The following is a 27451-nucleotide window of genomic DNA, read 5'->3' as shown; positions in this document are numbered from 1 at the left end:
TAAACACAGTCTGTTAAATCCTGTCTACGTGCCAGAAGGTTTGTGAAAATGCTTCATACCACATGAAAAAAAAATCATATCTGAATGCAGAAAATTGCAGCGTATGAACGTTTCCAACTTCACAAACTTGGAAGCCTTTTACCTTGCTAGAACTTCACCAGTGTATAATGTTATGTAAAAAGAGAAACTTTGTGAGAGGATTCCCCACAATTACTTTTTTTCCACACAAATTGTCATAGAAAAGTACTTTTTTTTCTCCAGCAAAATCTACCATTTTATAAGATTTCAATGTGATATATTTTTATCTGAACAGTTTTTCAAATTTGTGTCAAGCCCAACTAAGCCACCTTCACACAGCAATAATTCTTTAGTCCAGGTGATGCAGCGAAATGGGTTTGAAAATAGTGTTGCTCTTTTACACAGCGACATGATGAGACAAGAGAGTTTGTGCCTGAGTCATCCAAGACCCGTCACCCACCCGGCAGTGGAAGTTTTCCTCGAGATATTATGTTATGAAATAGGTGCCCTGAAAGCTGCCATGCAGCAATGCCTAAATTGAATTAGAAAGTGAAGGTGAAGCCAGAGCAATGGAAATGTAATAAGGTTGCTGAGTGCATGTAAGTAGCATTTGTATAGCACAAACCTAGTGAGAATCAGCACCGTGCTGTACAGGTCATTGGCAGACAGACAATTAGAAAGGGAATAAGTGTGGGGTCCTAGTTTATGAGCGGAGGAGGACTATTTACTGCGTTACGAGGTAGTGTTGTTTTAAAGAGGCGTGTATTTACCTCTCTCTAAATTTAAATATTGAGAGACACCTGAAGGGGACCAGGGTGTAATTCCAGACACTGTAAGTAAATGGAAAAGGCCTTTTGCCTGATTTCTTTTTTATTTCTTGAACTGCTTTGTCTTCCTTTCTGGGGGTGTCCTGCCTGAGGGATGCTGAGAGACACAACAAATTAGGGACTTGTCATCTACATAGGCACAGTGTTAGTAGTTATAGCTTTTTTGGATTGCGTAAGTATTTTCACTGAAAAGTGGGAGAGGGGATGCAACACTGGTGAGGCAGGGGCTGTAGATGCAACATAGGGGGAAAGCCAGTGGGGGAACCCACCTCAGGGGGATGGAGAATAAACTCTCGCAGAGAGCTTAAAAAAAGGTAAAAGGTTATGCCAGAAAATGTGAGCAGTATAAAGACACAGTAATGTGTCCATGCTCCAAGGGAGGGAAAAACTAAAGAAGAGAAAAGAAAGCCCACACACCTTAACGAACAAGGAGCATGCAAATGAGAGTGACAATGAAGACAACCAATGGTAAGCAGCGGGCGGAATCTAAGCCTACTGTACATCTCACAACAGACAACGCATGTGCTGTCTAGTTAGCGAGACCTAAACGGGGGTACACAAGCTGATGAGGTCACCACTGGGAGAATGAAAAATGTGCAACTCGAGCAATGGGACCAGAATGTATTACTGCCGGGAGGCAGTGGAAGAAAAAAATCATTCAGATGATGAGGCTTGGGGATTAGTTTGGAACAGGAAGAGTAGGTGTGCAACAAACACCATGGAGAGCAAGGGTGGCAGGGAAGTTGCTAGCCTTGGAGCAGTGGCACCAAAGCCCATGTGGAACGAGGGACCAAATGCAAACCAATGCCGGCTGCAGCTTAAAAACCCAGCGGGTGGTGGGAAGGGCCCATTTTCCTTGCTTGCATTGAGACCAGTGCAGCCCTGCAACTCAACTTCGGGCTGGGAAAGAAATGGGTCCTTGGAAGAGAATGCTGCTGGTCCTTCTGACAGAAACGTGTAACTTTCCCCCCCTGCAACGAGGGTCAGGCCTGCTGGGGCCGAGGCAATGGCACCTCAGAGGAGCGGGCAGTGCAGCTGAGTAACCCACATGAGCTGCATGCTACTGCTTGAGAATTGTTATTATATAGCTCTTAATACCCTTGGTGAGGCATCAAAGCACTTTTCAGCGAGTAGCACGCTACTCTGAAACCCAAAAGAAATAGTGGTGGATTAGTACAGGGAAATATGAGTTAATTCGAGCAGTGGACATGCAGGTCTGTTAGTTGGATTGAATACGGGAGGATAGAGGAGGGAAGAGTCTGGAAAGTGTTTGTTGGGAGATCATAGTAGGTTTGAGGTTTGGGACGAGTAAAAGGAGGGCTAGAGGAGGGACGAGTCTCTAGAAAGGGATTAGAGAGTTCACAGTAGCAAGCTGAGGGTTGGGATGAGTCAAAGGAGGGATACATGAGGAAACAATTTAGAAAGGGTTGTTTGGGAGATCATAGATAGTAGTAAAATGAGGTTTGGGGGAATGTGCTACACAAGGTAGTTTCTTTCATTGCTTTTTCTGCTGTGGCTCACGCATGTAGCGCCTACGCTTTGACTTGCTGCTGATCCTGAAAGTGGCACATGCTGGGACTGCTACTGCGCCAGACACTGCAGCATGACGGCTCAGACTGAGCTGTGGACCCTGGCCTTCTGCACAGCCCAAGGACCCGCTGAATGGCTCTCCACTGAATCAAATGCACGTGTTTTTCCCTAAAACAATGACATTGCTGCAAAGGCCTCTGGGATAGCTGCCTTGGACCCAACCTCTGATGACGGGTGTCATGCACGTGTACTGCAAGCCATCATGAGTTTTAAAATGTCTTTAAATCCAGCAGCAGCACACTGAGAACTTGTAGGTGACAGCTGTAGGAGCGACACATATTAACACTGCATTTGGCCGTTCCATCCTAATATGTCCCTTTACCTGAGGTCACTCTTTGCCCAAGTGACACACTGCTCCCACAATAGCCTCCAGTTTGTCCTGCTGCTTTCCACTTACCTTTGGACAGAGCTCTTCTTTTATCTCCTCGGATGTATGTCACTACAATGCACACTTTTACAGCGCATACCTTTACAACGCATATTTTACAACGCAACATCCATTACAACGCATTCCATTACAACGCATGCCATTACAACGAAATTTTAAAAAGTACATTTACAACGCATTCCATTACAATGCATAATACCTTTACAACGCATACCATTACAACGCATAACATTACATTGCATGTTTGGTAAGTATTGGATAGTGTAGGGGTAAAAATTACTATTCTAACTCCAGAGGGGTGCAACAGTAGGGTAAGTGTTGGATAGCGTTGGGGTAAAAATTACTATTCTAACTCCAGAGGGGTGCAACAGTAGGGTAAGTGTTGGATAGTGTAGGGGTACAAATTACTATTCTAACTCCAGAGGGGTGCAACAGTAGGGTAAGTGTTGGATAGTGTAGGGGTACAAATTACTATTCTAACTCCAGGGGGGTGCAACAGTAGGGTAAGTGTTGGATAGTGTAGGGGGACAAATTACTATTCTAACTCTAGGGGGTGCAACAGTAGGGTAAGTGTTGGATGGTAATGTTATGCGTTGTAATGGCATGCATTGTAATGACTGCGTTGTAATGACATGCGTTGTAGTGGTGTGCGTTGTAGTGTCATGCGTTGTAATGGTTGCGTTGTAATTGCATGCGTTGTAATGGATGTTGCATTGTAAAAGTTTTGTTGTAATGGTAGTGCATTGTAAAAGTTGCGTTGTAAATGTTGTTTCCCCTCTCCTCTGTCTATGGACAGATTTCTGTCTCCCTGTTGAAAATGACTTGAAAATGACTTCCATGTCTCTCCTCCATGCGCCTGATAGATCTGTTCTTCTCTATCTGCTTCATCCACGTGGCTTTGTTGAATCTTACTAATATTCTGGCAGTCTTGATCTCCCACTGTTCTTGCCTCATTAGCGGTCACTCCTGATTTCCTCTTTCCCTCTTGAAACACACCTCCTGTACCACTGTTCCTTTAGCACACCACTATACAACACCTTCTGAACTCCACAGATTTTAACACTTCCGGTAACAATCCTTCTGCACCACAGTTTTTAAAGTCAACTACATACCAAACGTAATGCATAATCTATAATGCACATTGTCCAACACAAAATCTATACCATACCTCTTTAACAATGCATTTCATTGGATACCAGGCAGTGTTCTTTTTTTTTTAAATATTTTTTTAATTGAAGTTGTATTCAGATTTATACACCACAAATCATAAAGTAAAAATATCGCAGCAAAATATAATTACATTCTTTTTCAACTTATTGCAAAAACAATTTACTCAAAATAACACCCCCAAATTTGATCGAATTTTCTAATACACCCGACTCTTTGAGCGTATAGCAGTTCGCTTTTCCTAACCCTTTTCATTTTTTCCAACCATTCCTGCAACGTCGGGACATGTGTTGAGAGCCAATTCTGCAGTAATAAGGATCTAGCAACGGCCATTATAATGAAAATCAATTTTGCCAAATTGCTTGAAAATGTACATTCAGGATCATATCCAAACAATAACATTGTTGCATTACATGGAACTGTTAACGTACAACAAGTTTTCAAAAAAACAATGATATCTTCCCAAAACAGCTTAATTTTGGGACAAAACGCCATAATATGTGACCAATTAGCTCGCTCGCAGTTGCAATGTCTAAAACAAATAGCAGACGCATTATTATACATTTTAGCAATTATTACAGGTGTACGATATAATAACCATTTGCTAAAGTACAGCATCCGACGCCAATTGGCACCACGCAATACACAGAAATTGAACTGATTAATAGTTTTCCATATTTCCGTTGACAATATTAAGTTTTCCTGAGTGTACCATTTACGAATAGCTTTAGAAGTCAACTCTACCTCCTGACTTTGTATCAGACGCAGTTTCCATGCTCCTGGTTTCTTTACCGAATTATTGACAAAAATATCTAATACAAAAGTAGAAGTATAATTCGTAATGGTGCCGGGATCTAATGGCACCAACATAGGATAAATTAAGTTAATATAGGAACCAATGAACAAAAAATTGCCAGGAATCCGGCTTAACATCTCATTGACAGTGAGCCAGGTCCCGCTGACCAAAAAATCAGCTAATGTTTTAAACCCTACCCGGCACCAATTTTCTATAACAATGGGATCGATTTTAATCCTTAAAAAAGAAAAAACACCAATTAAGGGAGTTAATAAATGAAAGGGAGGAAGTGAATATCTCTTAAGCATCGCATCACGTCGTTTAAAACATCAGTTTAGGGTCTTATACCGCACAAATTTGGGTGATTTCGGCACAAACAAAGGCGAAGGAATTTGAATTTCTGAACATATCAAATCAAAAAAGAAATTTATAAAAAAATCAGTTACTGAATTTATATTTTTAAATCTCTCTAAGTACTGCGCAAAATAGGCATAGTAATAATCTTTCAAATTTGGTAAAGAAAGACCGCCATATTCAGTTTCTGCAGTTAAAGTCTCAGGGGCCGATTCACAGAACTAACTTAAGACAAAATTCTAAACTTACTACTTTTGGTATTCACAGAAGTTAGGATTTTGTCTTAAGTTTGTCTTAAGACAGTCTTAGGACAGACTTAAGACAGACTTAAGTTAGGATTTTGTCTTAAGTCTGTATTAAGTCTGTTTTAAGACAAACTTAAGCCAAAATCCTAACTTCTGTGAATACCAAAAGTAGTAAGTTTAGGATTTTGTCTTAAGTTAGTTCTGTGAATCGGGCCCTGTATATCTAATCTGGGTGTTTTTTTCACCCAGATAAATTTGGAAAACATAGATTCTATTTTGGAGAAAAAAGTACCGGGCAAATAGATTGGAATTGATGCAAATAAAAAATTAAAAAGAGGCAGAATTGACATTTTGATTAAATTAATACGGCCAAGAATAGTTAAAGGCAGGGGGTCCCAACGAACAAACATTGATTGAACTTTTTTTATTAACGGAACGAAGTTGAGTGTATATAAATACAGAATGTTGGAGGAGAACAGAATCCCCAAATATCTTTTTGGTTTTGAGTTGATACAACCTTGCAAATCTTTATGTAAAACTGGGTCTGCACCCCCACAGACCAAGATTTCAGTCTTTTTTTTGTTAATTCGATAACCTCCCAGGGATTGGAACTCTTCAAAAATTTGAAAAATATATGTCTGTGATTCCAAATCAGGTTTAATAAGTAACATAATATCATCTGCATAGAGTTTGATTTTGGCCATGGAGGTAGCTGGTGATGTGATCTGAGAGCAATTCCGAATAGCAATAGTTAACGGTTCGATAAAAAAAAGCAAGAAGGATGGGTGACAAAGGGCAGCCTTGCCTGGTGCCACGTTGCACTGCAATTGAGCCTGCTGATATTTTATTAATAATTATATTTGCGCTAGCGCCCACGTACAAATTCTTTATCAGATTGATGATACATTGAGAAATGGCAAAATTAGTTAAAATAAGAAAAAGTGTGTCCCATACCACCAAATCAAATGCTTTCTCTGCATCTAAAAGTAAAACTAAGGCCTGTATCCCACGTGCTTCAAAGTAATCTAATGCCTCAACTAAAAAGTGTGTATTAGTAAATAATTGTCTACCCGTTATAAAACCGTTTTGATCAGGATGGATCAAATCCGCAGTATAACTATTGAGACGGAGTGAGAGCAGCTTAGTAGTTATTTTATAATCTGAGTTTAATAGTAATTGGCCTGTAAGAGTTCGGATCTTTGGATTCTTTCCCTTTTTTCAAGAAACTAATAACTGTGCCTTCATGGAAAGATTCCGGTACTTGCCCTCCTTCCAGCATTGAGTTCAATAATAACAAAAATAAATCACTAAAGGAACTAAAAAAAACTTTAAAGAATTCTGAAGGGAAGCCATCGGGGCCACAAGCCTTACCTAATGGAAGTTTTTTTACAACTTCTTCCAATTCTGCTTTAGAAAAGGTTTTTGCATAAACCGCTGATCTTCGAGGGATAAACTTGGAATTTCATGTCGGTCTAGAAAATCAGATAATTTTTGATGATCGACCATATGTTTTATCGAGTAAATACTATCATAATGTTTAAACATATAGAATTAATTTCAGCCTAGTCAAGTGTGTCGATGTGAGTAAGAGGGTCTTTTAGGGAATGAATCAGATTTGAGGCTGCCTGCTCTTTTACTTGCCAGGCTAAAAATTTCCCTGAAAAGTTACTCTCTTCGTACACTTTTTGTGATTGTTTTCGAAAGACCGTTTCACTTTGTTCATAATAATGAGCGCTAAGCGTTTGTTTAGCTTCCCTCAATTGATTTACAACTACACAATTTGGTTGACGATAATAGCTTAATGTAAGATCCTGGATTTTTTGAAGCAGAGAGTTCCTAGAACTTTTCACAGCATACCACTCAGCCGCATCTTTACTAATAAGAATGCCCCGTAAAAAAGCCTTTAACGAATCCCAGATAACATGAAGAGGGGCTGTATCTATATTTCGATCAATAAACTCCGCTATCTCTAACTTTAATGCCGATATCCAATTCATATCTTGTAAATAAATTTTATTAAACATCCATCTTTTCGGAGCCTTGGTTATCTCCACATAATCAACATTGATCACCACCATGGCATAGTCTGAAAAGCCATTATGGTAAAATTTCTGAGAACTAAATTTAAGCTGTCTAGAAGCTAGAAAAAAATCTATGCGAGATGATGTTTTAAATCTGCCTGACCAGCAGGTATACTCCATTCTCCGAGGGTTTCTCACACGCCATGGGTCACACAATCCAAATAATGATATATAATTTAGGATAGTTTTAAGAGATCTAGGCTTAGACTGTCTTTTAAGAGATGAGGTGGAATCTAAATTAGGGTTCATAAGTATATTGAAATCGCCACCTATAATGATGTCTCCACCTACCAACAACAGAGATTGAAACAGGGCATCATAAATCTGGGGATTATCCTCTATAGGAGCATAGAAGTAAACAAAAGTGATTAAAGAACGATGGTTTTTAAATTTGCATGAAACCCAACACCAACGACCTGAGGAATACTTTTCAGTTTGGACTATTTCAATCTCTAAATTTTTATTCAAGAATAGAGCGACACCTCGTTGTGAACCCATGGCGCACGAAAAGCCCCGGAAAGAGGCCCATGTTTTAAACATCTTAAAATCCTCTTTTTTTAGAAACAGCAATATGAGTCTCCTGTACCATAATCACTGTAGGATTTTCAGTTCTAATCCAGGACTCTATTGCACGCATTATTCTAGCGTTATTCAGACCATTCACATTAAAGGATATCAATTTCAACCCCTTATTCAACGACATGGTACATAATTGCTGGAAGAAAGAAATACAGACATTTTAATCCTAAACAGACTTAGTTTACGCATATATATGCCAAAGTATATACCAGAGTACCAAAAAAGTAAATTCTTACCACATATAGACCTACTGAAAACAACCTCAATTTTCCCATATTTTCCCCCTACCCCCCACTTCACCCATGGCCCTCCTCCTCCTCCTACTCTCCCCCACACTTGCCACTGGGTCTTGCCCCCTATCATAGAGGTGTCTTGGAATAACACCCCATGTCCTACCCAGCCCCCCCCACTCCTCCACTCCCCCACCCCACCACCAAAGCCACCAAATCTGTAGCCATTATATAACCGTCATCTGAAACAAAGAAAATAACAAGAAAAAAATGCAAACAAGAAGTATACATCTATCCAGGTGACATTTGACTGAGCAAATCATTAGCTTCATCAATATCCGTTAACAAATGGAATTTGCCTTTAATCAGCACCTTTAATTTCGACTGTTGTGCTATAGAGGCTTGTGCCCCTTTGGCTTTAAACAGGTGCAACATTTTCACTAACTCCTTTCTACGCTTCGCAGCAGTAGCTGACATGTCGGAGAAGATCTGGCATTTTGTAGTGGCATTCGCTGCGAATTGACCCTGTTTTATGGCCCTTGACAGAATTGTCTCTTTAACCCGGAAGTCAGCAAAATTAACCAGAATAGTGCGGGGAAAAGAGGCATTCGGAAATGGCTGAGCAGGCACACGATGAGCTCGGGTGATTGTCAAATCACCTTTAAATTCCGGAATGACTTTGTGCGATATAAAAGAAGTGACCCATTGAACCACATCCGAACCCCCAGGCAGTGTTCACCTTGGGTACTATCGCGGGTAACTGGTGTCCCAGGGTCTCGAGTGCTCTTGCAATAAAAATACATAACCAGGTTTCTCCTGTTGTACACTTGTCCTTGTTTGCTCCATCGAGGATTATCCAAATAAGGGCCAGATGTATCAGATACACTTTTGCGATTCTCAAATAGCGATTTTTAAGGAATTGCTATTTGAGAATTGCAAAATGGTATGTATGTAGAAATTCGCTATTTTTTAGCGATATCTTAAAATTCCTTAATTGCGATTAGCAAATTGCTAATCGCAATTAAGGAATAATTTTCCATTCATTTCTATGGGCCAGGAGGCCCATAGGAATGGATGTGAAATTATTCTCAATTTGCGATTCGCAATTTGCTAATCGCAAATTGAGAATAATTTTAAGGGTGCAGGGGTGTTCAAAGGAACCCCTGAACCCCTGAAATAAGCATGGGTGCACATATGGTGCACATACATGCCCTAAGGGCATGTATGTACATCACATGGCACTTTGAAAAAGGCAAAAATTTGCATTTTTCAAGAAATTCGCAAATTACCATCAACTTGAAGTTGGTGGTAATTTGCGATTCCTTGGGGACAATTAGCAATTTTTTTTGCATCATACATTGCATTTAAGGAATCACAAATTTTGCGATTCCTTAAATGCAATCGCAAAATAAGGAATCACAAATTTGCGATTCCTTATTTTGCACTGAAATTTGCTACATACATACCATTTGGCTCAAATGAGTTCGCAAACGCCGAAATTCTGCGAATTTTGGCGTTTGCGAACCCATTTGAGCTTCATACATCTGGCCCTAAGTGATAGTGTGTTTTTGACATATTGATCACATTTGTTAAACTTAACATCTAGTCATAGCTATATCTTGAAATACGCTGTGGTAAATCCAGATGGTTTAGCCTTCCAAACCGTTTCAAGTTTTATATTTTTTATTAATTGTTTTCTTAAGCATATGCATAGGCTTTCTGTCTTTAGTTTCTAGTTACGTAAATTCTAGTGGGTTTTTTCTGTGTTTTCCATTGTTTAAAAAAATCATATCAATCCTTGATTATGTTTTTTAATTTTTTTAGCTATACAAATTCATATAGATGCTGTTTTTCTACTGCTTATAAAGAATTCTGCTTCTATTGCCTTCCTTTCCTCGTTTATTCCTGTATATATTTGTTTGCATTATGTATGTATTTGTATATGGCATTTCTGTAGCATGAACTTAGCTAAGTCAAGCTCTGTACAGGGTCAAAGAACAGTGAGAGAAGAGGTAGCAGAGTTGCGGGTGGTTAATGCATTAAGATATAATGTTCTTTAAAGAGGTGATTCTTCAACTAGTTTCTAGATGGAAGCAGTGCTGAGGGGGTCCTGATGTATAAGTGGATATTGTTCCAGATCCTGGGTGTACAGCTGGAGATGGCCTGGTGCCTTGTGTTTTTTTGTTTCTTACACTTCTTAGTCTGCAGTCTGATGGTGTTCTGGCTGTGGGTGTGTTGAGAACCACCAGAGATGGGGAGCTTGAGTACAAGATAAGCATTGGTTCTGGGTTTTTAAATGATGCAGCTGTTTCTGAAGTTGGTGCGGGCCAGCCACGGGACACAATGGAGACCTTAAGGGCGCTAGTGTGGAGAATGAGGGAACTTGGACCAGGGCATTACCATCATCCAGATGAAAGACTATGAGGGCTTGAACAATATCTCTCTAGATACTTGCTGGAAGAAAAATGTCTTTTCTTTAGCAGCGAGAGCTGGTACAAGCCCAACTTTTTATTTTGGCAATGTGTTCCTTGAGGGTGGGGTCTGTGCACAGGGTGAATCCAAGACACTTAGAATTCAGTGAAAGTTAGGGTTCGAAGCTGGCAAGGTTCATGTCTTTAACCTCTTGCGTGCTCATGACGAGGTCAGCTCGTCATGAGCCACGGCGCTCCGGTGCTCATGACGAGCTGAGCTCGTCATGACCACGCCCGTTACTTGGAACGCTCGCACGCTGGGCTGATTCCCCTGCTGTGCTGAACGTTCCATTGGAATGGGCGCGGTCATGACGAGCTCAGCTCGTCATGAGCACCGGAGCGCCGTGGCTCATGACGAGCTGACCTCGTCATGAGCATGGGGGCGCTGTACGTGCCCCTCCCCCCGCCCCCCAGCACAGCGGAGGAATCCCGCCAGCGGCGAAGGGGTTAGGTTAGGTTTATATTGTTTCTTGTTTGTTTTTCTAGGCAAACCAACTTGGTATAATCTCCAAGTGCACAATACACCACCTCCAGGTACACAATACACCACCTCCAGGTACGCAATACACCTTCAGATGCATAGTACACCAACTGCACAATACCTCAACTCCATGAGTACAACACATCACCTTCAGGAGAACAATATACTTAATCCAGGGTCGCAACATACCCAAGTTCCACAACACACATACTACAGAACTTTAATGCACCTGCTCCGGATGTAGAATACACCTAAACCAGGGGTACAACGCATCAATTTCAAACCTACAATACACCTACTCCGAGGGTCATAAGGAACCTATCCCAGGGGCACAATGTGCCTACTCCAATGGCAAAATACACTCACACACGGAATACAACACCACTACATCTGACCCATAATACACTAGTTCTGATGCATAGTATACCAACTAGAGGTGCACAATACACCAACTCTAGGTGCACAAATGCCTAATCAAAGGTCACAATACATGCCCTCCAGATCCACAACACACCTACTCCAGAACTTCAGCACACCTACTCCAGAACTTCAGCCCACCTACTCCAGAACTTCAGCACACCTACTCCAGAACTTTAACATACCGGCTCTAGAACCTCAGCACACCTACTCCAGAACTTCAGCACACCTACTCAGTGTGAGAAGTTGGCCTGGCATATGCTGTCCACTATTCTAGTGGGCACCTTGCACCAGTCCAAATGAACCTTATTGATGTTAGGTTAAAGACAACCTTTATAGAAGGCTATCCTAGTGGTAGCTGGGGAGAGCAGCCTTCAGGCTAAGTCTTGGAGGAATGTAAAGCAGCTTGTTTTACCAGTCTATAATCTCATGAATGACCAAATGAAAGGAGAACCACACCAGGTATATATATATAAAATATATGTATTTATTCTAAACACATCCGATTAGGCTCTTTATGAGGCTAGAGGCAAAAGTGCATACAGTAAACGTAATATCACACAGTAAATTAGCACCATATACGTTGAGCCCTAGGGGCGTACCAAACCATATATTAAGAAAGTGGTATAAGAACCACGACTAGACACAAGGCCTAGAGCCTGTAGAATCGCTGGGGCCACCAGGAACCACCCAAGGTAGTGACACAGGGGACCCACGGAGGACGCGTGCATTGTGAGAACACAGCCGCGAATCACCAGTAGCTTCTACGGGAAAAGTCGCAGTTGGAAATTTAAAGATTAAGGACACTTAGGAGAGGGCTTTGAGCACATCCCTTTAGACTTAAGGTGTTCTAGGGCCAACACCCATGGGAGCACCGGAGTACTCGAGTTACCTCACCCAGGGAAGCCGGGTGCATAGATGTCTTTTGGTGTTGGTAATCGTAGTCGTTTTCAATGGTGATCTGCTGCAAAGTGCTGCTGCCGTCCAAGTGGAAAGTGTCTGGTGTGATCCAAGCCTGGATCGAAGATGAGAAGAACCTGAAAGCAGAGGGGACAGACTCTGGGTCACTTGCCAGTGACCAGGGACACCATAGTCGAATGCCCACCGATGTCGGGTGATTTCAGGTGAAGGAGGTGAAGTTTGACTCTTCAGCCACGAAGACCAGTAGGAGTCGACGATGACCAGGTTTTGGAATCGAGCTGTCCCACAAAGGATGTTGAGTGCTGCAGTTTTGGTGCCCAGATTGGACCCAACAAGCCTTGGCAACAGCAACCCACGCAGGAATCAAAGAAATGCTTCGGTGTGGACCAGCAAGGTCCGAGGGACTCACCAAGCGGGGGGAGTCAGGGCACATCTGGAGCAACAAGGGAAGCCCAAGGAAAATCAGAGTTGCCTTTGTAGGACCCACCAGTCGACGGACCAGGGATCGCGAAGGAGCCTCAAGCTGAAATGCAAGAAGCGGGCTCACGGAACACTAGTGGAGTGTAGGCCCACAACTTTAGTGCAGATGGTGCTCCGGGCTTGAGCTACAAGTAACCCAAAGCACGACTTCAAGAGACGTCGAGAAGTCAATGCACTTGCAAATGTGCACGGTGTCCAGGAGTTCCGGTTCCACGTCACTCACAAGGGCTGTGGGTCTCAGCTTTGCTGGGGACTCGGGTCGGCCTCTGAGAAGTCTGTAAATCCTCTTCCTGTGTTGCAAATACTTCGGAGTCCGGCAGGAGCTTTGGAAATGCAGACCGGCAAGATGCTTCGTTGGTGCCTGCCAAGCAGGGTAGTCACTCCTTGACCCCAAGGGAGATTCTTCTGTCCTCTAGTCTTTAGTAGAGCGTTGAAGTTCCAGGATTGGATTCAGTTTTAGAGTTTCGTCCAGGTGTAATCTAAAGTCCTGTTGCCAGGAGTTCCTTTCTTATACCCAAGGAAGGCGTTGGACTTACTCTGGGGACCCACCTATGGGAGGCTCTGGAAAGAGGGGTGGCTACGCCCATTTCCTTTGTCCAGTTTCATGCCAGAGCAGGGGCTGATAGCCCCTGCAACCGGTTTGAACTGGGCTATGCACAGGGACACCAAGTGTGCCCCCAGTGCTGACTTCAAAACACTTTCAGAGTGCACCCACCCAGCCCCAATACACTAAAGCCTGTCTGGGAGGTGGTTACACCTCCCTGTGACAGGAAACCTATTGTCCAGGCCTCCCCTGCTGGAGTTTCGGTCAGCATCAGGAGGCCAGACTCGTGTCTGTGGCTGCAGCACCCATTTTGTGATGCCAGGGCTCTTTTAAACTATTACCGGTTAGACCAGTGTGTACATGTCTCTCCCTCTAGAAGGGTGGAATTCTACCCCCGCTGCCAGGACTGCTGGGCGGGGGGCTGGGGGGTACCATGCTGCTCCAGAATCCAGTGTTACTGGTAGGTAGTATCCAGCCTGTCATTAAGTTCTGAAAGGTGGATCCGGGGGGTGGGGCGGGAAGTGCCCTAATGCCCGGGAGGTTTGGGAGAGGAAGGAATGGAGCGATGCAGGTGGCTGTGAGGCAGTTGTAAGGTGTCATCACGCTGCAGGCGTCCTCAGGTATATTTCCCGCGGCCCAACCTAGCGTAAGAAAGGGGTTGCGAGCAGCTTGTAGGAAGTAGTGTGTCACTTGGGCGCGAGCGGCAAGGGCTCAAAGAAGAGAGCGATGGAGAAGCAAGAATGCCAGGCTGCCCCGGGCCACCAAAGGGGACCACCTAAGAGGGCGGCCACCCTTAGTGCCACAGGATGGCACAGACCCAAAGAGCGGTCTAGTGTCGGGGACTAGGAAGGTCCCCCCCCCCAAGTGATTTCACATCCGGCCGGGGAGGGGTCAGGGGCCGAGGCTATATGACCCGGGGGGAGGGGGTTAGACCTTCCTCCCAATATTGACAAACGCCCCCGCGGCTAACACCACAGGGGGGTTGATGGCTCATCAGGTGAGCAGGTCGCGAGGGGCGGCCTGACCATGGATCGCCCGTAAGATAACCCAACATGTTGGCATAATGTTTATGCAAATAAAACTTTCTCCAACAAAAACATTGTGTTGTGTCTGTTATTTGGGAAGTTGTTGTGAGCGGGATGGGGTCTGGGCCGATTTGGCACTAAAGGGGGAGCAGACGAAGGAGGGCAAGAGAGAGGAAGAAGAGAGAGCAAGAAGGGGGTACATCGGCGGACAATGGACAGGAGAGCACATGAGGATGTTAAATATAAAAAAAAGTTTAGGTCAGATTGTTTGGTAGATTGTTGGGGTGGGGATCTGTTAGAGAAAGGGTTGGGAGAGAATGTCAGGATGATATTTAGGGCAGAACAGCTTCTGCGGCCCAGCCAGAGAAGGCATGGGTTAGCCCAGCTTGCTTCCAATAAAGCAGCACAGCTGGAGTGCCACCCCGACTCCCCCCAAACTGCTGCGGGGCGCCATGTACTCGCGTTCACACACTTTCCCCTGACATCCCACACGTGGCTTCAATCCACTTGTTTTCAGTTGTTTTGCTAAAGTTTTCCTTCCATTTGACATTTCTCGCTAACAGTTTCATGCTGTTACCATTCTGCCACCTTAAGAGAGGGGGGAAGAGAGCGAGACGTCTCGGCCCTGCCCCACAAACATCCCTTCCGTTTCCGGTCTGCTCCAGCCCCAGTGACTGCTAATTGGCTGCTGTGGTCGCGTGTAGCTAATTCTCCTGCAGGGCGCTGCAGCACGTGCTTCTTGCACAACAGCCAAGCCCTGGAGCCCTCGCGCACACAGCTGGACTTCACCCTACCTCTATGTAGCTTCACTAGGGCGATGGCAACATCCTCGCACATGCCAAAGCAGTAGGGTGACCAACTGGCTCGGGTGCAAATTCAGGACAGTGAGTGTAAAAATCCTGGACAAAGTGTCAAAATTCAGAACAAAAATTCAGGACAGAGGGTCAAAATTCAAAACTTTGGGACAAAAGGTAAGTTTTACAGACACATCACAGGAGGTCGTGTAGTAGTATTTAAGTAGGAAATTGACAACCACTTATATACAAGTCAAAATAAGTTTATATTACGTTTAGACAATCATCCCCTTCACGGTTTCTCAGTATGCGTGCAGCTTTGAGCAACTATGCAGGTCTGTTTGCGATATTTCATATGATAATAATCTATTTATATGGTTACTGCACTGGGTTGTCCAGTCTGATATTTCGTTTGCAACGCATGGTCTGAGCAGGCATGTTTGGTGAGAGAAGTGGTCTGGAAGATCTGCTCGGATAGACTTTGTTACTAGCATCTCATACCTGAGTGCCATTGTGAGATGTAAAGCGGCACGCACAGGTGAACTAAACGGAGGATTGCTGTGATAAACCACTATAGGGAACGCATTATGGGTGTTTCAGTAAGTGAAACTTAAAATATGGAATCTGACTTTGTTTATGGGGGCTTCACAGAGAGTTGCACACGGTGACAGAAGTCACAAAGGGGCTTTTCTCTGCAGCTTTCTTAAAGAATGCACTTTCGATAGACTATTACACTGTTTTTTTTACGCCTTTCGTATAGATACAAACACAATATACATCTCAAGCACATCTCAAGGCACTATGAGGCTCTCCCTAAAACATTACACCTAAAACAAAACATGCAAACATTTACAATTACTAGTGTAACATTCAACTAGCAGTTGGGTGTCACTCAATATGTCATATGCATGATGTATAGATCCCACACGTAAGCAAACAGCAAATACAGAAAACTCACATATAGGCAAGGGAGTAGTCAGAAAATTAAAATACCTCCCTCTGTGAACTAAAGCTCTTATGGCTCAAATAAAGCAAAGTAAGTCATCACAACCCTCCCCAGAAGAGCTCTCTTGTCCAAGGATCTAGCCATTCCTCCTTCCATCAAACCCCTGGTAGCCACCATTTCAAATGTACATTCTGTCATCCATTCATTCTTTCACCCATCATTCAGTATTTCACCATTCATTCTGTCCTTCCATCTGTGTGCCATTCATATCCAAACCTATTCAACCATTTGCAAACGTATCCATCATCTATCCTTCCATCCATCCTTTCACTCATCCATCCATCCATCCACCCTTTCACTCATCCATCCATCCATCCAACCTTTCACTCATTCATCCAACCATTTAAGTTTTCTCTCATCCAGCCATCCTTTCACTTACTCATCTGTCCACCCAGTCGCTCATCTGTCCACCCATTTACCTTTTCACTCATCCATCATCCATTCTTTCTTCCAGCTCTCCACCCTCCCTTTCACTCATCTATGCATTCTTTCACTTATCGTTCGTTACATCCTTCCTTTCACTCATCCATGCACCCATTTACCCATCCATCCTGCCAATCATCCATCCAAACTTTCACTCATCCATCCATCCTCCCTTTCTCTCTCCATCCACCTTCCACTTAGCCATCCATCCTTCCCTCCAACCATCCACCCATTCATCCATCTACTCATTCACTCATGAATCCATCCATTGACCCTATCACTCATCCATCTTTTTGTCCTTCTACCCTCCCTTTCACTCACTCATCCATATTTACATCCACCCTTTCACTCATCCATTCATTCACCCTTTCACTTATCAATTCATCAACCGATCCATCATGTCACTCATCCATCCACCCATTCACTCGCCCATCATCCACCCTTTCAGTCACCCATCCACCCTTTCACTCATCCATCTTTCTTTGATTATCCATCCATTCACCCTTTCACTCATTCATTTATCCTTTCACCTTTCACTCATCCATCCAGCCATCCACCCATCAGGGGCGGCCTTAGGCATGTGCAAGCTGTGCACCTGCACAGGGCCACCAAACCCCAGGGGCCACCACACCAATATATAACCTTAATATTATAATCCACTGAGGATGGATACATATTTGCGTGGCAGCCCCTGGCAGGGATTTGGCTGCCTCCGGCTTTGTTCCACTTCCAAACACCCTGACCCCCCCCCCTCTTCACTGGCCTCCGCGCTCCGTCCCGCCCGGACCCCCTCTTCAGGGGCCCCCACCTACGCTCCCTGCCCAGGGCCACCATGAGCCTAGAGCCGCCCCTGCACCCATCTCTTCACTTACTCACTCGCCCACCTTTTCACATTAATTAGGAGCTTCACCTTTGTCTACTGAATTGCAGACAGAAGAGACCCATCAAGAACTCCACTCTCACTGTAGTTCCTAAAGCAAGTGGTGGGGTTGGGGAGGGCTCTGATATGGAAGATTGTAATACCTGATTTAGTTTTGATCATTGGAATGTCAACAGACAGCTATTATGAGACTGACTGCATATGGAACTACTGAGTTCAACCAGAAGATCCACTGTGTTGAGGTATGTGTGTGAGTAATGGCCTTAGGGTTCTTTTGGCAGACACAAATGACAACACTCTGATGTGATTTTGTACTTCAAAGTATTATTTGTGAAGAAATAAAATGTCCTGTAGGATCTTACTTTGTTGGCATATATTGTCTCTTGATTGAGGCGCTCTAGTACAGGGTTCCTGCAGGTGTGTGAGATGCCTCCTTGTCCTAGGACTTTGATTTTGGAGAAGCTCTAGTGAGTGTGTTGGTTATGGGACAGCGGAGAGCTTTTGCTCTAGATGCCGCTCCTGATGCTGTTCACACTGTTGTAGCATCCTGCTACAATAAATACAGACACTTCTTGTTATATAACTCAGAGCTTTATTCACTGCTTCTTGCTCCTGCCCTGTCCCTACTCTAACTGCCCTCATCCTGTACTGACTCCTCCTCTTCCCCTCAGCCCACCTAGCTCCGCCCACCCCAGCTACTAGACTGTCAACTATATTACAACTGTCTTTTTGGAACTTTATTCACTTTATGATCTGTTTGGTTGGAATTGGAGCGGCCGAGCATTCGTTGCAATGCCCTGGAGCCGTGTTTAATGTTAGGGGATAAATCGGACCATAAGTGGTCTGGCACTTAGATTTGATACTTTGATGTTGAGTATAGTCACTAAATCCAGCCCTTGGCTAGTTTTGTATGTGGGGCCATTTACTGCACATAGGCAATCTGAAAACGTGGTAGTCATGAGTCATGCGTGATGCACAGTGCCGGGACCTGAGGTGACTGTGACATGGTGTTGTTTCCAGGGCTTTAAGTGGGATGAAAAAACTGGGAGGGGGTCTCTCCAAAGGGCATGTCTGATGTAATTAAGCGCGTGGCTTAACACACCTAAAATAAAAATCTGTGCTTAACATAGTGTTCCGCCCGACTGGCATTCTGCTACTTCTGTTATTGCATCCAGATATATAATACATCACACCTACAACAAGCCAGAACTATTGGCTTTGTCAATGGTTGTTAGTTGCATAAAATAAAAAAGCAGCAACTATGGCTTTGTTTTGTATAATATTGAAAATGCTTCAGCTCTTAAATGATGAGACTGTGTAAGAACTATAGCCTTTTTAACTTCTTTCGCCAGCTTCTTTTCATGAACTGGCACATAGCAGCATGGGCGTTTTTGTACAATTGTTTCGTACATTTCTTCCATCTGACAGAATGCCCTGCCCTAGGCTGCGGCAGGAGGAGGCCACCACATGCTTTAACAGCCCAGGCTGGCCCATTGTCATTCTGTATGTGACAATCATCAGCCGCAGGCTGAAGGACAATGTGCGGGTGGGGCTGCTCTTGTGCTCAGAGGAAGCGTGCCAGGCGGCCCCATCAGGGAGCTGAGGCTTCTGGCAGGGGAACAGCGCTGCTCCCTTCAAACTCCAAAATACAGACAAAGGCATCCGTAAAAGGGACCGTCATGGACAATGGATGGGAGATCTAAATCACGGAAGGTCAGTGAAATTTTTGGATGGTTGGTCACCCTACAAAGCCGTACATGAACTTCAACAGGACCTCCTTCTGCAAACCTCAAAACAATTCTTAATCTCCATTGTCATACATGTGGTTGCTACCTACACACCACCCTACCAGGCCAAATAGTCAATTTAATTGACATCAACAGAACAACCTTACATGCAGACCCCACTCCGAATATGTAGTAGGTGGACACAATGAATCCACCCTACATGAACACCACACCTCCCTCCAAAGAACTAGCAAAGTCCATTGACGTCAATGGATCCATCCTACATGAACACCACACCTCCCTCCAAATAGTTAGCAAAGTCCATTGACGTCAATGGATCCATCCTACATGAACACCACACCTCCCTCCAAAGAGTTAGCAAAGTCCATTGACGTCAATGGATCCACCCTACATGCACTCCACGCTGCCCTTTAAAGAACTAGTAAAATCCATTGACTTTAGTGGAACCACGCAGCCAAAGAACTCTTCCCCCAATCACCTGTGAACACCATTGATGTCAACAGATCTACCCTACAAGTCAGCTCACGCCACCCTCCAAATAATCACTGAACTCCAGGGACCTTAATGGAACCCCTGAATCTGCAAACCACACCTCCATCCAGGCAATTAAAGACCTGATTGACTTCAGGGGGATCTACTTACCGGCTAACATCTCTCACCCTTTAATCAATGAGTGACCTCCATTGAATTCAGTGGGACTCACCTACCTACAAGCCGCCCCTGCCCTCTGACAACACAATCAGCCTATAGTGACTTTGGACGGGTTTCAAATCACACCCACCATCCAAACAATTGGCGACACCTCTTCAATCTGCTAACAGCCTTCATCGACCAAGCATTTATTCACCTCCCTTTACTTCAATGGCATGCTCTTCCACCCCCTTCCAGGGTAGCAGAAGACTTATAACTGTATGTCTACATCTATGATCACTAGGCCCCTGTATATCTACTAGTTGTCCCAAATACACACACTACTGTACTATAATACATATATTACACTTCATATTGGCAGCCTGTATCTTTACTACTGCACCCAAATACACCTATTAGCGGACTGCACGGAACAACAATAAACACTCAGTGTGATCCCAAAACACCTACAATGAGACCCCTATATGTCTACTACAGGACCTCTAAACAAATACTACAAAATCTAATATACCTGTAAGTGGCCATTGATATGCCTATTACAGGGGCCCCAATACACCGGCTACTGAACTACTTTACTCTTACTACAAGCCCCTCTACATGTAAAGTGAACCCCTATGCACCAACCATCAGACACGTATACACCTACTGCTGGGTCGCAATACACCTACTACTAAATTCTAATAAAGCTAGAACTCTGTGTCTATATACCTACTGCTGCGCCCAATACACCCACAGCTGGACCCTCATATCCTACCACTGAAATGAAATTAAATGAAATTAAAATTTTATAAAGGGCGCGGATACACACAAGGAGTGTCCCGGCGCTAAACTCGAAACTGAAGCCTCATGTGGTAACACCCGCCAATAGTTATTGTTGGAACATCCACGTTTTAAGTCCCAATACACCTATTATAGGACCCGTTTACACTTTATACTGGACCACAATACACTCACTGTTATATCACTACTGGGCTCCAGTACACCTACAATTGGACCTCTATACATCTACTAGAAAAATATTTCCACTTTTACTACAGGACCTCAATACATCTATTTCTTGTCCCCCTATCTCCTATACACCTAGTAATTGAGCTTAATTCATCATCAACTGGACCCATATACATATGCCTACTACTGGACTGGACAAGTTGAAGCATATATGCGCCTACTACTGGAACCATTGCATAATACAACTGGCCCTCTATACGCCCACTAGACTAGAACGCTATACTTTCACTATCGGGCATCAGTCCACCTTCGTCCTGTTCCTTATACACCACTACTGAACCCCAAGGCACCTATTACTACATTCTAATACACCCAGACACATGTGTACACCTACTACTTGACTCCTACCACTGTATTAAAATACACCTACCACGAGACATCCATACATGTGCTCCTGTACCCCTACACATATCACTATGATGCGTCTAAACATGCATTACTTCTATTCACCTGCTGGAGCCCTATAAATATGCGACTGGACCCATAGACCTCTGCCACTGGGTCATAATACAAGCATCACTGAGTAGAATACAGCAACCACTGGACCACATCATGCCTACTAGAGGGATGAAACACACCATCATCTGCATCTGTATACACCTACCACACCTGTACTCCTGCACATCAACTACTGGGCTACAATTCCCTTACAGTTGGCCCTTGATACACCTGGTGCAAGTGGCCCCAATACACCTGGTGCAAGTGGCCCCGATACACTTGGTGCAAGTGGCCCCCGATACACCTGGTGCAAGTGGCCCCGATACACCTGGTGCAAGTGGCCCCGATACACCTGGTGCAAGTGGCCCCGATACACCTGGTGCAAGTGGCCCCGATACACCTGGTGCAAGTGGCCCCGATACACCTGCAACTAAAAAAGCTCTATACGTCTAACTAACTTTGGAGTCTGACCAGTACAGTACTAGTGTGGAGTCTCAATGCAGGAGAAAGGCAAGCTGGTTTGTATACACCACAGAGCACTTACACTGCCTTCAAAACTTCGATATGGGACTGCACATGAAGTCAAAGTGCATGCATGATGTGTATTATACTCAGTGAAACGCAAGCAGCGCTTTCTTCTCTACATGGCGTTTAGTTGTTCTTCCTCCTTGTTTTCATGATTTCCAGATTTGTATTCAATTGTATATAGGATCTTGTCTCGACCTCCCAACGTTTCTTAATTTTATATTCACTAATGTGATTTCATGTAGTATGTTGAAGTAAAGGAGTATAGAACTTACAATTTTAGTCTTTTATGCAGCATTAGGAAATATGCTACACTTCCAACAGTTTGTGACTGTCTCATGCTGTAGAACACGTTTGCTTTTAATCTTTTCAAGTGTCCTTCTCAGGCTCCCAGCCCTTGTGTAGGGTGATGCTTCTCGCAGCAGACAGCACTGAGGCTGGCTCCAGGCAGACGTACTGATAACATGAGCACAACGAAGTATGAGATCTCTGCAATTGGCTTTTATGAACCTTTCAGAAGCATAAATTAAGGCCAGACAAGGGGCAGGCATGGCTTAGAAATGTTCTCACCTTTAACAGCAGAAACTACAGTCCCATTCTTCACCACTGCCAATTGCACTACTGAATATCGATACTAATGATATCACGGAGCCAGAATATTGATGACAGAGTATCGAGGGACGAAGTATCGAAAGGTAAGTACATAAGGAAAGTACAGATGCTCTATTCCTAACTCCACATTTATGAGCCATGAAGATTTATGTACAGCGCAGTAACATATATGTGGAGGTAGGTATAGAAGATCTAGACTTACCTATCAATATTGTTTTTGCTATATTTTTCTTGATATTCTAACCCACCAATATTGTGGGTTCGATATTTAGAGTGCACACCACCAACTACCAAAGAGCAGAACTAAAGAAGAACTAAGTAGCAGCCCCTTGCTATCAAAGTTCAGGAAATTGCTAAAAGTGGCCCTGTTTACAGACTCCTCACTTTATTGCCTGGGTTTCCACACTCCAGCTGCAGGAATGCAATGTATGTTCACTGTCTGGAAAGCTATCCTCACACCGATCTAGTGCCATGCCGCAATCAGGGGCACCCAAAATGGACCCCACTTACCTTTAATAATGAATACTGTGCACCACACTTTAATGGTGACCATCTGTGTGCTCCAGCATTTGCAGAATCTCTTTCCTGAGGTTTTTTTATTTTTCTCATATATGCTTGGATTTTGCCTCACTTTTTCTCTCAAATGATCCTCCCCCTACTTTCATCCTCTGCATGTCTCCTCTCTCTAAACAAGCCTCAGTCACTGCATGTGCGCCGTAATCCCTATGACTGTATTTCTTTGATTGCCCAAATCACAACTTTCCTTTAAAAGTCACACCCCTGCAACCTAACAATACCTATTCCCCTGTTGCTCTTTTATGGATCCCGCCAATCATTTGCATGAGTTCACATGCCCCCTCCTGCTAAAGATCACACCCTGCTCCTGGAAATGTTATCTACCATGTAGACCCTGGAGTAAGAGCGGAAGACTAACCCCAATAACCAGCAATAACCACTGAAAACTACTAACACTGACTCCAGAACCCAGCGGCAGTCTTTGCTACACAGGCACAGCGGCACTTTGCTCACCTGCATACCAGCGCTCCAAGCCCACCCCTCGCCGCACCCGCTCCGCGGGTGCCGCTTCGACGTGAACGCTGGACACCAGCTCAGCGGGGTACTTCTTGTGGCGGTAAGGCGGCTGTGGGCGCGAGGCATCAGCGGGGCTGCGAGCGTGCAGGGACTTCATTTCCCAGAAGTCCCTGCTAGACCGACGGAGAGCTTCCGGTCCGCTCTCCCTGCTGGCCCGCCCCCCGCCCCCCCCACGAGGAGCTTAAGAGGCATTCCTGACCTCCAACGTGTGGGACACTGACTCCAGAACCCAGCGGCAGTCTTTGCTACACAGGCACAGTGGCACTTTGCTCACCTGCATACCAGCGCTCCAAGCCCACCCCTCGCCGCACCCGCTCCGCGGGTGCCGCTTCGACGTGAGCGCTGGACACCAGCTCAGTGGGGTACTTCTTGTGGCGGTAAGGCGGCTGTGGGCGCGAGGCGTCAGCGGGGCTGCGAGCGTGCAGGGACTTCATTTCCCAGAAGTCCCTGCTAGACCGACGGAGAGCTTCCGGTCCGCTCTCCCTGCTGGCCCGCCCCCCACTCCCCCTATATTACTACTTCCGCCTCTCGCAGCGCGGGACGCAGCCCGGGCGAAGACAGGGCAAAGACTGGGCCGTTTGAGGCCGTTCGAGGTCTGAGCGGTCTGGTCTGGGCCCCCCCTCCTTCGCCCTGTCCCCGCAATCTGGTATTTGCGGATGTTAATTTTTGTTGCCCCGGCTGCTAGTTTTCGTTTGCCCACATGTGCACTCGTGTAACTCGCAATAGGGCGGCCAAGGGGGGGCTGGCCCAAAACGGGCCTATGGATGATTTCATCACACGGACGAACATTGCCATAGACCAGGAAATCAACAAACTGCAAACTAGAGTGTCCCTTGACTTGGAAGCTGCTAGGAAGCTGTCACTCGAATTTGCTACTCGTAAGAAATCCTCCCTTGGTCATATAGCATCTGCTACTACTCCTAATCGTGTTTACAATTCTGAGGGAGTTCTAACGTTGGCTGATGTTCACGATATTCCAGCTTCGCTCATCCCCTTCACACCTCTGTGTTCACTCGTTCTGCCTGAGGGCTTGCCCATCACTGTAGGTAGCCCCCCGATCCCCCCATTTCTACTTCACACTCCTTAGATATTTCTCTTGCTTCCACTTCCTACGGCGGACTAGATAGTATTCCGGTTAATCCCAATAAGAGAAAGCGTTCCCCCAGTACAACCTCTCCACAGAAAAAGACCATAACCCAGGGGGGTAACTTGTCCATTGTTGGTAACACAACAGCTGATGGTAGCCCTGGAATGCCCTACATTTCCCCTCTGGCTCCTTGGTGCAATAATAACGTGGGGATAGCCCCTGTGGTACCTGGAAGCACTTTATCAACTGAGAGAACAGACCCTGTCTTGAATGACCAGGAAGGGAGGGAAAGGGAATTCATAGGAGTGGTTAGGGACACCCTAAAAAGTCTTCTATCTCCCCTGGATTTAAGGCTCTCTCGAATAGAGAACAACCTCCTAGAGATGGAGAAAAGCATTATTGCTCTGGCCACTCTTGGCCTGAGAGGCCTTGAACACCAGGGTTTGATAGACAATAATATGGCTCCCCAGGTTCCTACTCCCCCTCCCACAGTTATGCCTGGCTTGCCGCCTAACCCTATTGTGCCTTGTTCCACCCAGCCTATCCCTAAACCTCGCACCAAGAGAGTTGTCACCACAAACTCGGCATCCCAGCCTAGGGCCTTTACCTCAAGCGCTCCCACCATTCAACCACATATTCGTACCAACTTGACTGCCCCAAGAGCACAGAATCCCATTAGCTCTAGCCTTCGCCCTGCTCAGGTCTCTCAGAATAAATTCCCTACTCGTTCTTCTGGGGGTCCTCGTACCAAGAGTAATTTCCGAGGAGGATATATTGATCTTCCTCCTGACGCCAATGATTATGTGGTGGTTTTGACGGGTGTCCCGGAAATAGAGAATGGCCAATACGAACACCAGCATTCACTACACAACAAGGTCATGCATTGGCTCAATACCTATAGACCTATTCCCAATGGTAGGAGGAGCAGAGTTACAATGGTACGCAGAGTTCCGTGGGTGGGAACCACATGGAAACTGACCCCCGGCGACTGCATAGTCGTAACCTTTGACGATGTCTTCACGGCCAATTATATCTGTGCCTGGGTGAGCCAAGATGGGGGCTCTTCTATTGCCCCGAGGCCTTTGTCATTCTTCTATCCACCTCGTGCTGCATGCCCACAGGGGGGCAATTGGTCCTTGGTCCCCCAACAGCCTAGTTGGGGGTACCCTTTAAAGGAGCATAATCCAACTAGAGGCTGGCTCGGTATCACAACTTCAAATAGGTTTGGCAGCCTTGAGGATGTTGACTGACTCCTAATGTCTCCAGCACCAGTATCACTAATTAAATCTAATACCTCTTCGCTGGAAGCTGAGATCTCCCCTCTGCTGACTACCCTGGGCGTGACTAGTACTGCCCCTCCGATCCAGCCTATAACCCAGGTCTTCTCTGTACAGGGCCTGTTGCACCCTTCCACACCTGACCGTACCATCAGCACTCCCACAGTCGTAAGCATGATAGCCCCTGATTTGTCGCCCCCTATAGCTCCTCCCCGGTCTATCTGGCTTGGCGGCATTCACGCTGCCTCCCCAGCTTCTGCCCCCCAGTCCTGCGAAACCTTGGCAGGCAACTCCCAGCTCAAGATCCTAAGCTGGAATGTGGCAGGGCTTGCTCGAAATTTCGATAAGCCAGACTGGAATTTCTTTGTGGAGCCCTTCGGGATTTGCCTCCTACAAGAAACCTGGTGCTTGGAGCCTTTGCACAGGGTTGGTTTCACGACGTACTCTGTGCCAGCCTCCAGGTCCAAAGGCAGTAAAGGCCGCCCTTCTGGGGGCCTTCTTATCTGGGTCAGTATTTCTCTGGGGTTCACTATAAAACACATAAATACCCAATCCCCAGATCTTTTGAGACTCACTATCCAGTGTCCGGGGGGCAGGACCTTAGAACTCTTCAATCTGTACCTCAGGGGGGCCAGGGTGGGGAACCACTCTCCCCTGTCTTCAACTGGAGCTGAAGAGGAGCTTAGTGGTTGCAACATTGACTCCCTCATCGTCCTGGCTGGGGATTTTAATTGCTGCTTCGAACCGCTGGCCAGCGAAGACATTTTGGACACTTGGGAGGATGATGTTAAGAGAGGCATCCCCTTGCTCGCTCTTGACCCCATCAAAAAATGGACACAGAATGCCATTGATATCAATTCTCTCTGCTTGGAATATGCCCTCAGAGCCACAAATGGCCGTTCCAAGTCAGACACTAGGGGTGCGCACACCTTTAATAGGGTGGGCCACACCTCGAGAATTGATTATATATTGCTAAATCACAACCTGTGGGAGTACTTTCTCGATATGGATGTCCAACAAACATCGGATAGTGACCATAATCCCTTGGTCCTATCACTTGCCCTCCCGTGGGAGACAGGGGATTCAGTATCACCCCGGTCCATTTGGAAATCATCCCATGAAGTTGTTCCATCTAATTGCGGGAGGCGCTTGAAATGGGCTAAGGTTGCGTCAGACGAATCAAGATTGGCCCAAGCAAGGACCATAATGATGGAAGCTAAGTGTCTCTTGGGTGCGCTGGATTCCGATAATGCCGTTCTCACGACATTTACGGAGACCATCACATCACTTAGCAAC

This window comes from Lissotriton helveticus, chromosome 8 (assembly GCF_964261635.1).
Source record: "Lissotriton helveticus chromosome 8, aLisHel1.1, whole genome shotgun sequence".
In the NCBI taxonomy this organism is placed as follows: domain Eukaryota; kingdom Metazoa; phylum Chordata; class Amphibia; order Caudata; family Salamandridae; genus Lissotriton; species Lissotriton helveticus.
This window is presented reverse-complemented; position numbering follows the sequence as displayed.